Here is a 13,931-nt window from a genome sequence, read left to right on the forward strand (position 1 = left end):
TGATTGTTTTTTAAAACAGCAGACAGCAGATAGGCTCTGAAAGTAGAGTACAAGTTACCCTTTCGTATGGGAAATTTATATTTATAAAGGGACTCTCCATTTGTAAGGGTGTCTCCCTCTCTGTACCAGGAAGAGAAGGGTGACCCTAAATCACAAGACACTCTTATCCATGGAGAAGGCAGGGACTTAAATCTGCGTAACAAACCACCGTGCTTTTCCTGGTCATTGCCCCCATGACTGGCCTTCCCCACACCGGTTTTTTGTTTTTAGCGAAGATGGTATTTCAGCCTGAATTCTAAGCCACCTCTTGGAGAGTTACTCATTTTTTCCTGGGTGTCTCCCATATACGTATACACAAGGTATACCTGTGAATAAACTTGTTTGTGTTTCTCTCATTAATCAATCTCTTTTGTAACAGGGCCCCAGCTGAGAATTTAGAAGGCTAGAGGGAAGAGGTTTTCTCCTTCCCCACAAAGGTGATATGTTCAGCTTTGCAGTTGCTGGCTATGAGGTACAGAGGATGGGGCTAGCCTGGGAAATGCAGACTTAGAGCTTCTCTGAGAGGTGGGGATTGGACAGACAGGTTTAGGCTTCACAGCTGAAGCTACAAAATAGCTGAAGTCAGCAAAGAAGAGAGTGCAAGTGGAGAACAGAAGTGAAAAAACCCTGAAGGAAACAGTGGTACCTCTGCTGTAGTGTCAGGAGCTGAGCAAAGCCAGATCCTTACAAGGTCCTATGCTTCTCCCTCCAGGGACGGAGGCTCTTGTGAAAGGACAAGAAAGTGTCTTAGAGCATCTGTGGACATCTAGGGGCCTCCTGCCACCTGCCCAGTGGTGAGAAGGCCATCAACCACATGGAGGACCAAGCTGGGTCAAAGAGGAACAAGGACTCCCGCATCTCACAGGACAGAACGAGGAGGACAGAGAAGGTAATTAGTTTTTATGGAACAGAGGATTTGACCTATTTCTTCCTCTGAAGTTGATCAACTCAATGCTTGAAAGGTTGGGAAACAATAGAAGTGGGAAGGAAATTGTACCAAAAGGAGCTGCCTCTGTGGGGATCCAGCTCTGTGAGCTGCAGGAAAAGCAGGTGTGCGCTCTCATGGTTGTTCCAGTCTCAGTGGTTGAACAAGGACAGATGAATAGCCCTGAAGGAGGCAGGGCTGAGCCAAGGCTTAGGAAAGGGTCTGAGTTAGGGACTCCTGTGTAGAAGCGGTCAGCTCATGAGAGCCAAGAAAGGTCTCCAACAGCTGTTCTCAATCTTGAGCACATCACCTGGAGGGCTTGTCAAAACACAGATTGCTAGCCTCACCCTCAGAGACTCGGATTCAGTAGGTCTGGGGTGGGGCTGGAGAATGTGCATTTCTAATGAGTTCCCAGGGGACGCTGACACTACTGGTCCAGGATCACTCTTTGAGAACCACTGATCTATGAGATCCCCAAAGCGTAGTGTGCCTACCTTTACCCAAGATGATGCTACCAGTTGTGTATATATTTTCGTGTGTATTTAAAAAATACTACATGCCTATAAAATTCATGATTTTAAGAATATTCTGGTTTAGAACAAGGCTAAAAGTGAGTCAAATTTAAATAAAAATACTTAGCCAAAAAAGTAGTGTAGGTAAAATGAGAATACAGGGTAAATCAGAAAGTGGTATGCAAATGACTAATATTTAGTAAATATGAACATCAAAAGGAAGTGACCATACATTTATACTTACTATGTAGTTAAGGGTCAGGGTGGATGTTCAAACATTAACAAATAGAAAGGCATGGACACTGCACAGTCAGAGCAGACATGGTCAAAAGCAGTCAGTTCTGCCGTAGAAGGGAATGCAGATAAATATCAACCCAGTCAGGGCAGTTGATTGGGTCTCTGTTTTATAGATGAGAGAACTGAAGTTGTAAGAAGTTGTTTCCCAAGATCACAGTCAAATTAGGAGCAAAGCTACAACCAGAACATATAGAACATTGCAGAGGTAAGAACAGCAGAATGTGCCCAGGATATTCACATGCAAAGCTGGACCTATTCCTCTGTTAACGCTGTTCCTTCCACACAACCTCCACCCCCAGAAATAGAGGGGCTTCTTCCTTCGTGCCATGGCCCTACACTGGGCCCTCCTTCCTCTCCTATGGATGACCCAGGCCCTCCACAGGGGTCACTGGCCCATGGGTACATATGTATATACAAGTCCTGCCTATAAGTCATTTTGATTGTTTACACTTGTTCAACAAATATTTCTAGAGCACTGCTGGAGCCAGGACACTGTGCTAGATGCAGGAGACAAAACAATGAAACACAAACCCTACCCTCAAGGAGCTCACAGCCACTGATGGCAGCAGACTAGAAATGATTGCACGGAGTCATGATGCGCTGAGGGAAGTTGCACACCACCAGGTGGAAAGAGGGTGGTCCAAGGCACCCCAAAGGTGGTGACCTGACCTGGGTCCTGAAGGCCAGGAGGACTTCCCCAAGTAGAGGGAGGATACGAGGCTATTCCAGGCTGAGAAGAGAGCAAGTGCAGAGGGGCAGAGAAGAGAGGTCATGGTGCACTGCGGAACCAACATTGGTTCAGTGTGGTTCAAGCACTGAGTGTGGGAGGGCATGATAGGAAAATAGCACAAAGTGTGCTATGTGCCAGGCACTGCTGCAAGCGCTGTGTATACACACACACACACACACACACACACACACTCTTTGCATATCAATTCATATATACACATACATGCACAAATGAATTAATATACATGTATACATATTATTAACATATGCACATATCATACACATATATGCAATATATGTGCATTATATGTTGGTACATATAAATTCATATACACGTGTATATGTGTATCATATATGTAATATGTTGATGAATAAAGATAATTTTAATCTTCACAGCCTACCAGGTAAGTACTATTACTATTCCCATTTAAAGGACAGGAAACTGGGACTTCCCTGATGGCGCAGTGGTTAAGAACCCGCCTGCCAATGCAGGGGACACGGGTTCCAGCCCTGGTCCGGGAAGATCCCACATGCCGCGGAGCAACTCAGCCCGTGCGCCACAACTAGTGAGCATGCACTCTAGAGCCTGCGAGCTACAGCTACTGAGCCCTTGTGCCACAACTACTGAAGCCCGTGTGCCTAGAGACTGTGCTCTGCAACAGGAGAAGCCACTGCAATGAGAAGCCCATGCACCACAACAAAGAGTAGACCTTGCTCACTGCAATTAGAGAAAGCCCGCGCACAGCAACAAAGACCCAACACAGCCAAAAATAAATAAATAAATTTAAATTAGTTAATTAATGATTAAAAAAAGATAGGAGACTGAGGCACAGAAAGCTTTAATAATTTTCCCAGGGAAAATTATTAGTAAGTGGAAAAAATATTAGTAGTAAAATTATTAGTACTATTCCAAGGAAAATTATTAGTAAGTGGCGCAGCTGGGATCCCTGAACTCAGGCCATCAGATTATAAAACTTGAACTCTTACCCACTAGACTATACAGGACCAGTAGAATGAGGGTGGGAAGGAATGTAGACAGGCTTCGGACATATAGGGCCTCAGACCCCATGCTGAATGGATGGGACTTTAAGACTGCCAGCTTGAAGGGTTTTAAGCGGAGGAGAGACAGGATTCATTTATTCAGTCAGTCAGTCAATACATAATTATTAAGTGCCTACAGCATTCCGGGTACCATATACCAGACCCTGGCAATAGAGCAGCTAACAAGGTAGAAACGATCCATACAGTCAGGGGGCTTATCTGCTAGCAGTGGGAACAGTCATAAAAAGAAAAAGTCCACAATTAATTAACTTCTGACCATGGTGGTAAGTAAACAGAATAGCAGGTCAGTTGGATGAAAGTGTGGGGCCAGGGGCCCAGCCTGTTCCAGGGAGTTAGCGGCAGCTTTCCGGAGTAAGGGAAATGCCATCTTAGGGCTGCGTAGGCAGGAACTGGGCAAAGGGAAATGGCGGGGAAAGGTGAGAGGGAGTTCCAGGCTGGGCCTTGTCATGGTCAACTGGATCTGGAGCACAGAATCAGAGATTGGGGAATACGAAAGGAAAAGGAAGAGAGAGTGGGCTTTATTTTTGGAAACATTGAGTTTGAGGTGTCAAGAGGGATGGAAATGTCCAGTGGGCATTGGGTACAAAGATTGGATACAAGGATCTGGGCTTCAGGAGAGAGGCCAGACCTGAGGGTATAGACCTGACAGTCGGCAGACATGGCAATTCGAACCCTAAGAATGAATGAGATTGTCAGGGAATGTTTGAATAGAGAGAGAAAATGGCTGCAAATGGTTCCCAAGGTAGAATAGGAGGCAAATATCTGAACTCTTTGGGGCAGAAAGGAGGGGAAATCAGCCATAAACCATCAGAAGTGGGTCTTCCTACCACCAACCTCAACCCCCATCCCAGGCCTCATACTCACAAACAGCCTTACATACAGACTTTGAGCTAAATTTCCACGTGAGGCTACATATGCAGTCTTCTTATCTGTGAGAGAGAGAGAGAGAGAGAGAGAGTGTGTGTGTGTGTGTGTGTGTGTGCGCGCGCGCGTGCGCGCATGTGCAAGAAGTTAATTTGCTGTACATTAAACATTTAATGTAAACCACAATTTTTACAAGGTTTGGTGGTCCTTGATTTTAAAAACATACCTAAAACCTCAAAAACTAGAAGTAGTCTGACCTCCCTCAGCTTCAAAGAGGCCCTGAAAGGGCAGGCAGGGTTTTCCACATCCTCGCTATCCCTCCCAAGCTGCCTGGTTCCTTCATTATTCCAGCTCTCCAGGGTGTTCTTTTCCAAGAACAGTCTCTCTGAGGCTGGATGAACTCCTGCCAGCAGCCCCCTTAGTAATGTCCCTTTTGGATTTCTCAGTCCTCTGGAGTCCCTCCCCCGCCCCTTTTTTTAAGCTGGAAAGAGAATCAGGAATGACCAAATCTTGGGTGAACGTGAACCAAGGTCAAAGAACATGTGGATTCTAATTCCAGGGCCTTTTCATGTGCTTCCTCAAGGTGCCTGAGCCTTCATTCAAATTCAGTAAGACATTCAGATTGTCAAATTTCATTTGGCAATAATAAATAGACCTGTGGTTTTCTTCTGTTAATAAGATTTTTCTGTGATGCTCTATAATAGAGATCTCAAGTTTTAAGGCTATATTTTTGAGAATTCTTGAGAATGAAACTAAGAGCCTGAGTTTTGTTCCCACCTCTGCCACTAACGCTATGTGAGCAACCCAGTGGCATCTTTGTTTTTTTGTTGTCGTCTTTTGTTTTTTAATTAATTTATTTTATTTTATTTATTTTTGGCTGCATTGGGTCTTTGTTGCTGCACGCGGGCTTTCTCTAGTTGCGGTGAGCGGGGGCTACTCTTCGTTGTGGTGTGCGGGCTTCTCATTGCGGTGGCTTCTCTTGCTGCGGAGCACGGACTCTAGGTGCATGGGCTCAGTAGTTGTGGCTCGCAGGCTCTAGAGCGCAGGCTCAGTAGTTGTGACGCATGGGTTTAGTTGCTTCACGGCATGTGGGATCTTCCCGGACCAGGGATCAAACCCATGTCCCCTGCTTTGGCAGGCAGATTTTTAACCACTGAGCCACCAGAGAAGTCCTGGTATCTTTATTTTTTTAACTGAAGTATCAAATCAGCAAGTATGTGTTGACATCTTACTAGATACAAGGCTCTGTGTTAGTACCATGGGAAAGAAAGTCCTCAAGCTCAGGAAGTGGAATATCAGGCGAGGGTATAATGACACCAGTACACCATGATCATAATACAATGCCCAAAGGATGACAGTCAATCTGTGTTCCATGGGGGCTCAAAGAGCAGGAAAGATGCCTCCTAGCAGAGGTGGCATTTGAAAGGACCTTGAAAGATCAGGAGATCTTGAGAAGATGAGCATGGTACTGAAGGCCAGGGAAGGCAGGGAGGGTGGACAGCAATGGGCACAGCATTCAAGGTGGAGGAACAGCGTAAGCAAAGGCACAGAAGCAGAGAAATCTGGGAGTTGTTCAGGGCTGTGCTTACAACTGCTACTGATCCACAATGAGTTAAGTAGAGAAGCTGAGAGTAAGTATTTAAAAAATTTATATAGTAATTTGAAGGAGTAATTTTCTTTTTTTTTTTTATAAATTTATTTATTTATTTTTGGCTGTGTTGGGTCTTTGTTGCTGTGCACGGGGCTTTCTCTAGTTCCGGTGAGCAGGGGCTACTCTTCCTTGCGGTGCGTGGGCTTCTCATTGTGGTGGCTGCTCTCTCGTTGTGGAGCACAGGCTCTAGGCGCGCGGGCTCAGTAGTTGTGGCTCACGGGCTCTACAGCACAGGCTCAGTAGTTGTGGTGCACGGTCTTAGTTGCTCCGCGGCATGTGGGATCTTCCCGGACCAGGGATCGAACCTGTGTCCCCTGCATTGGCAGGCGGATTCTCAACCACTGCAACACCAGGGAAGCTGAAGGAGTAATTTTCTGTTCAAAGTAATACTTTTTTAAAAATTGAGCTTGTGTTTATGTCCTTTTATTTCATTTTTCATTTACTGTTAAACTCTTTTGTTTTTTACTATTGCAATCAATTGGAAATTTTTAAATTGGTCCTTCACCACGAATAGTTTAAGAAGTACTGGGGTTCAGGGAATGTCAAGTCTCTAGCTCCATAAGTGTCGAATGTGAAGCAGAACTGGAAAAAGGAAGCTTGAAGTGGTATTTTGAGGCATATTGCAGGGGATGGCTTTTTAAAGGTGATATAAGTCTATTGGTGGGCTCAGAGAAGGCAAGGAGACAGGAAAGGATGGGAGGAGGATCTGAAACATGTGAAATCTTCTGACTTCTAAGTGTTGGATCTAATTTTAATTTTTTAGTAGTTCAGATGAAACAAAACATATCTGAGGACCACGTGTGGGCCACTGGTTTGCGGTCTGACATAGGCAGATGGGGCTGAGTTACTCAGTTAAACAGGCAACAGCAGAGGATCAGCGCTGCAGTCCCCCGGGTCCCAGAGGCCATGGAAGTGGAGTTCTGTCACTTAGATGGTGCAAGAGCAGTGAGATGTTCCAGAACAACTGAGGGCAGTACAGCACAGAGAACCTAGAGACTTGGCTGTGGGCATGAAGGGGGCCAGCAGTGACTTGTGCACCAACAACCAAAGACTGGGCAGAAATGAGAACATCCTGAGGTAGCGGGGTGGAGGAGGTGGTCTGTGAGGACACTGATCCAACACCCACTCCTTGGCGTTTCTGAATGTCCCCCAAATTCAGGCATAACCCTTGGAAACGAGATCATAATGGACTCATCATATCGTAAGTTGACTGTGATTGAGCTTCTACCACAAGTGGAAAGGAGGTTCAAGCAGAAATTCGGTTCACATTTGGGAACTGTTTTATTTCACTTTCTCCAGCAATGCTTGGATTGGACAGGCTGGCAGGTACTTTATTTCCCATGAGCGCTATCAGAGGCCCATTGTCAGAAGCAGATCTGTACTTTAAAAAAAAAAACAAACAAATTCCAGGGCTTCCCTGGTGGCGCAGTGGTTAAGAATCCACCTGCCAATGCAGGGGACACAGGTTCGGGCCCTGGTCCAGGAAGATCCCACATGCCACGGAGCATCTAAGCCCGTGTGCCACAACTACTGAGCCGGCGCTCTAGAGCCCGTGCTCCGCAACAAGAGAAGCCACCGCAATGAGAAGCCCTCGCACCGCAACCAAGAGTAGCCCCCGCTCGCCGCAACTGGAGAAAGCCCGCACACAGCGACGAAGACCCAACGGAGCCAAAAATAAATAAATAAAATTTATAAAAACAAACAAACAAACAAAAATTCCAAATACTTCCTGACCGTGAGGAAAGAGTGTGAAAAAGGCAGCACTTTTAAAGACACACACTCTGCTGAACTCTGAAGACTAAGGCTGCCAGAAAGTTGGGTTCATTGGGGGAAATAGCTCAAACTCTCATTAACAATCTAAATTATTTATTCCTGCATAGTCATTAGTGGGACCAGTGAGGTCAGGTCTCAGGTTCCAACACCACCGTTGGGGAGATTTCGTGGTGACAGCTGGAGAGGAAAGGATGAGAGAGAATGCCGGTCCCCGAGGCTAACACCCGCGCCCAGCATGGGATGTTAGGCACCGAACATGGAATTCCCAGGAGGCTGCTGCCGCTGCTCTCATTGGCCAAAGCTCAGTAAGAATGACGCAGCAAACATGAAAAATAAAGAGAAACAAAGTGTTCAAGTGGGGATGAGAGTGAAGAGCAAAATTTTTCCTCTTTATTATTAAACCCCAATGTCGTAGCACATTTACCATATTTTCCAGGGAGCTTTTTAAAAGAAAAAGCTTTTCCTGAGCCGAGGAGAGGAATTGGGGCCTGCATCTCGCTGGAAAATAGGAAAATCTGTTTGAATGAAGAGTCAAAATGGGAGAGCTGAGAAATACGTCTTGACTGACAGGGGCTGTATTTCTCCTTTTCTATCCAATGTGCTCTTGCTCATTAGAATGTATTTTACTATAATGGAAAAATTATCCAAATGGCTCTCCAGCTCTTCCAGCAACGCTGAGTGATAAACAGGAGGTATGAGGGTGAATAGTTTATAGGGATGACGCTCCATCATCCCTAAACATGGCTGAAAAGAGGGGAAAGGGTAATTTGCAATAGCTAATCCCCTCTCATATACATGAAAATACACCAGACAGCCTGCTCTGAAATTCGCCCCCTGCTCCCTAACCACTGCAGCAGCCTCCTGACTGGCCTCCCAGTTTCTTATGCTTTACCAGCTACATTCTGTTCTCCACCCACCCAGCAGCCAGGAGGATCATAAAGCCCAAGTCGCAGCTTGTCACCCTCTGTTTAATACCATCCATGGCTTTCTTTTGCACTTAGAAGAAAACCCAGATTTCTTGGCCTCCGAGGCCCTGCTGACCTGTGTCAAAGATAAACAAAGTCAGATGCTAGCTAAAGTGGTAAGGACAGATTTTAATCAGCAATGCATTTTGCAACAAGAAAGAGTCCACCATGAACGGAACTCAACCTGAATTTGCCAAGGAAGTGCAAGATTACAAAGCGCTAGTCAGTAGAAGTGCAATTAGACTAGCTGTGTCTGCTGGCTGGCCACTATGGAAGTTAGGATACTATCTTCCAATAGAGACTGAGAGACAGAGGCCTTATCCTCAGGTCATGGCCAGAACAGACAGCAAATTTTTTGACAGCCTTGAGTTTTCTTAGGTAGGTACTTTAAGCAGGGGGTGGGGGGGCGGGGCTAGGGTTATCTTAGGGATGTGGCCTTGAGCTGTTAGAAAATATGTTAGTGTTTGTTCAAGTCTTTATAGATCAAGCTTAAGACCTAGTCGAGGCGAGGGCTCCGAGGAGCGTGGCTGAAGTTAGGCTGAGAAGAGAATCTTTATCACCTGTCCTTTCCCTACCATCACTCCCTCCCCACTTAAGACAAACATACCCACCACCCACCTTGCTCATGCCCTCCTCCACCCTGCTCTGTCTTCGGTTCCACAGTATCATGTCCTTCCTGCCAAAGGGGTTTTTGGCTCATGCTATTTTATCTGCCTTTTTTCTCATTTGGACATCCAGTAATAGCTCATATTTTATGACTCAGCCCGAAGGTCACCACCTTCAAGAGGCCTCTTCTGACTACCCTGTCTAAATCAGAGACCTTTCTGTTTGTCTCTATCTCCTTTGCCTTGTTGCTGTTTTCTGTCTCCCTGTTGGGCTATAAGTTCCATGAAGATAAAGGTCAGATCTGTCTTTATCATCAGTATATCTCAAGTATCTAGCATGGTACAGAACAGATGCTTAATAAATATCTGCTGAATGAATGAATGAATGAATGCTCTCCACCCTCACCCAGGTCTGACTTCCTCCTAGATTGACCCACTGTGAGTTACTTGGGGTTTACATGTCATTTGAGCACAGAATAGTTCTGTGAGACTTTGAAGTACAAGGTAGAGAATCTTGTGTTCCTGCATCAAAATAAAATTTTACATAAAATGTCCTCGTATCTGAGAGCCAGTGTAGGATTAGGGCAAGTCTGGAGGAGTTCCCCATCTCCTCCCTTCTTTACAGCCTGCAGGCTGAGCTCCAGTGCTGTGGTTTGCAGAGAGGAACCCTGGGAAGTCTGGCTCCAACGTGAAGCCTGCATTTGGAGCCCACTTGTCAGGACAATGCCCTTTACAAGATGATCAAAGGGCCTTTGAGAAACCTGACTTCCCAACACTATAGGGACCCCTGTAGTGGCAGCCCCTGCCCAACTCCTAGTATCCTGGAGAGAGACCAGTTCTCAGAAATTTGAAAAAAGGAGGATTTAGCCAGTACTATGCTTAGTGAAATAAGTCAGACAGAGAAAGACAAATACTGTATGATATCACTTAGATGTGGAATCTAAAAAAATAAAACAAACTAGTGAATATAACAAAACAGAAACAGACTCATAGGGAACAAACCAGTGGTTACCAGGGGGGAGAGGGAAGAAGGGAAAGGCAAGATAGGGGTAGGGGATTAAAAGGTACAAACTACTATGTATAAAATAAATAAGCTACAAGGATATAGTGTACATCATAGGGAATATAGCCTATATTAAATAATAACTATAAATGGAGTATAATCTTTAAAAATTGTGAATCACTATGTTGTACATCTGAAACATACAATATTGTAGTTCAACTACACCTCAATAAAATCATAATAATTAAATATATTAGAAAAAAGGGAAATGACTAAGCCTTTGTGGGTGATTCAGAGAGTTAGCAAATCTACCTGAGGGTTCACTGGGGTGTCGAGGAGAGGAAAGAGGGAATAACAGTATCCACAGGAGATCTGGAAAGCAGATTATTTAAATTTATATGTTAATATATGAGATCATAAGCTCTGCCTTATTCATTACCTGCTTTCAAGCATTCAGATTTGGCTCTTCTATAATGTTTAGGGGAAGCTTCGTCAAAATTCTGTCACGCAAATGTTGATCTCCATTGCCCTGCTCCCAACGCTGCCTCTCCAAACCCTGCCTCTCCAAACCCTTTCCTCACTGCCTTTTGGGACGTGACATATTCCTGGTTTTCTTTCTCCTTCCAACCATTTTTCTCATGAAAGTCACTTTTCCGTGACTTTTCCTCTTACTCCCGCTTAACTATGAATACCGGGTTTTCCTAGGATGCAGTCACCAGCACCCTCTTTTCTTTCTGTGGTTTCTCAGGGAGCCTATCCTCATGGTTCAACTACAGCTTTATGCTGACGGCTCCTCAGCTGACATCTCTAGCCTGGACCACTCACTCAAGCTCACTCCTGAATCTCAGGAGTGTTCACGGGTGTAAGCGACGAAACATCATAATTCTCCCTCTACCCTCTGAGTTCTTGGCTGAAACCCCTGTAACAACAACAACAACAAAAACAGATTAACCAGAGAAAACCAATCCAGTTATTAACACGTGCAGCACGTAACATGCAGGAGAACCTAAACCAAAAGTAACTCAAAATGGCAGCTTAGAATTCCAGCTTACAGAGCATTTTCGACAGAGAACAGTACATTTGTAGAGAAATAACAGGACAGAGCAGTTTTAGTCTTCCAAGGGCGGCCAACTAAGGAGGGAAGATAAATACGTGGGAGGAAACTAATGGAGTAAGGTTTGTTTGCAGATTTCTCTGTTGCATCTCTGGGCTGATGAGAGTCTATCTCTAGTAAAAGGAGAATTTATAACCTGCCTTTAGGCAAAAAAAGGGGAGCTTTTTCTGGGTTTGCTGCTTCTCAATTGCCTTCAGCTCAAAATAATTTTTATGTCAAAGAGGTACACCTATTTTGCGGTGACATATTCTGGTTTCCTTCACATTTACATCAACCATCACCTCAAACTCAGTAGGTCCTGAACTTGATTGCTCATGTTCCCCAGCTGGGTCATTTGTACCAGTGCTCCTGTTTCTATGCCTGCATCCACCATTCTTCAGTTCTCTGATGTGTGACATTCCCGAGGTCACCTTTAAGCCATCCCCGGCTTATCCCATGCTGAGTCCCACCAGCTCTGGATTGTTTCTTTTAACTCTCTCTGGCCTCTGTCCTCATGTTAAGACTATTTCAATCATAAGTGACAAAACCCTAACCCAACCTGGATCAAGCACCCAAGGGAATTTATGGGCTCACATATCTGAAAAGCAAGACATTTACAGGAATTGTCTTTTTCTACCTCTTGGCTCTGTTTTCTTTGTGTTGCTTTCATTGTCAGGCAAGCTTTTCTCCTGAGTATCAAGTATGGAAGGTGAAAGCTTCATGCTCCCTGTATAGGACTAAGGAAATTCCTATTCATTCCTATTCCATTTCTACCATTAAAATTGAGCTTCACTGGCCTGCTTTTTGATTTTAATGTTAAATCATGAAATTCCAGAGCCTGACCTAAAAAAAAAAAAAAAAAAAAAAAAAGCGCAAGTCTTCATAATTAACAGAAGAGTCTCAGAAAGAGATGAAGGAGATGTTCTCTCCCAAGGAAGAATAAAGACCTCTCTGCATTTACAACTTGTTAAAAAAGATCTGATCTAATGGGGCATTAAATTGATAGCATTCATTAGAATATCCAACTTGTCCTTCTATGCGATAGAGACTTCTGTAGATATACCTATGTGTTACCAACTTGTTCTGTTCATTGTCTTCGGAAGAATAATTTGAAAAAAGGAGTCTAGTAAAAACTGCTAAGACTTTAAAAACATGTTGCAAGTTGTGAAAATAACCTTCAAAGAGCAACCTGTATCTCTGATTTGTTGTCTGACTTGATAATGCGTTGGCCTGGTAATAATGTTGACATTGCCACCTCTGCATTTCTGAAACCATATGAACTCTTGCAAATATTCTAGGCTCTATGAGCCATGTGTCTCTGTCATAACCATCCAGCTCTACGCTTATAGCACCAGAGCAGCCAGTAAGCAAATGGGTGTGGCTGTGTTCCAATACCACTTTATTTAGGGACACAAAATTTGAATTTCATATAATTGTCATGTGTCATGAAATATTCTTCTTTTGATTTTTCAATTATTTAAAAATATGTAAACCTTCCCTATCTCTCGTTTGCACTGAGTACTCTACTAGAACTGTCTTCCCCCATTTATTCTAACTCCCTTACCTCCTTACATCTCTACATTTACCTTCTCAATGAGGCCTAACCTGACCATCCTGTTGAAAACTGCAAGCTGCATCGTTTCCCAGTGCCCCCACTGTCCCCACCTCCCCTCCTATTCCTCTTATCTTATGACTTTCCCATAGGACTTACTGCCTTCTAAAATATGAAATAATTTACTTATTTATAATTATATTGCTCATCTTCCCTTGCCAGATGGCAAGCTCTCCAAGGGCAGAGGTTTCTGTGTAAAAGTTCACAGGTGCATCCAAAATACCTAGAAGACTGCCTGGCACACAGACAATATTGAACAACTTTGTTGAATAATTAAACAGATGGATTAATGACCTGTCAACCCCCTGGTCAATTATTAGATTGGAGTTCAGGTCATTTGATAATAAAAGTCGACTTCCCCTTCTTGACGTAAATACATAGAGGGCTCAGTCTTCAGAAATGGAATTGTCTAAGATTCACTTCTTGTTGGACACTTCATTCAAGATAGGCCAAAGGACTCCTTCAAATGCAGGAAAAAAAGACAAAATGGTTTGTAAATAAAAAAGAAGTTGAATGCTTATAATCTGCTATACGTCTTTTCCAAAATTAGCTTTAACCCCTGCTTGCGTCTGGTGGTCCCTGCAGCCTTCTCTGTGTCTGAATCCTCTTCCAATCTTCTCACACCTGGCGATGATGACCAGAGTTTCAAGTGGCTGATAACTTTGGGCCTGAAATATACATGGTTAGGAGCAAACAACTTAGTTTTTTGCACTAAAGAGTCAATTCCAGAAAGTAAAATTGAAAAGCTGCTTTCCCCCACTTTTTACCTTAGTGTGGCATGAAAGGTCTTTCTTGATCAGG

The sequence above is a fragment of the Eubalaena glacialis genome, chromosome 2 (assembly GCF_028564815.1).
Source record: "Eubalaena glacialis isolate mEubGla1 chromosome 2, mEubGla1.1.hap2.+ XY, whole genome shotgun sequence".
NCBI lineage: Eukaryota > Metazoa > Chordata > Mammalia > Artiodactyla > Balaenidae > Eubalaena > Eubalaena glacialis.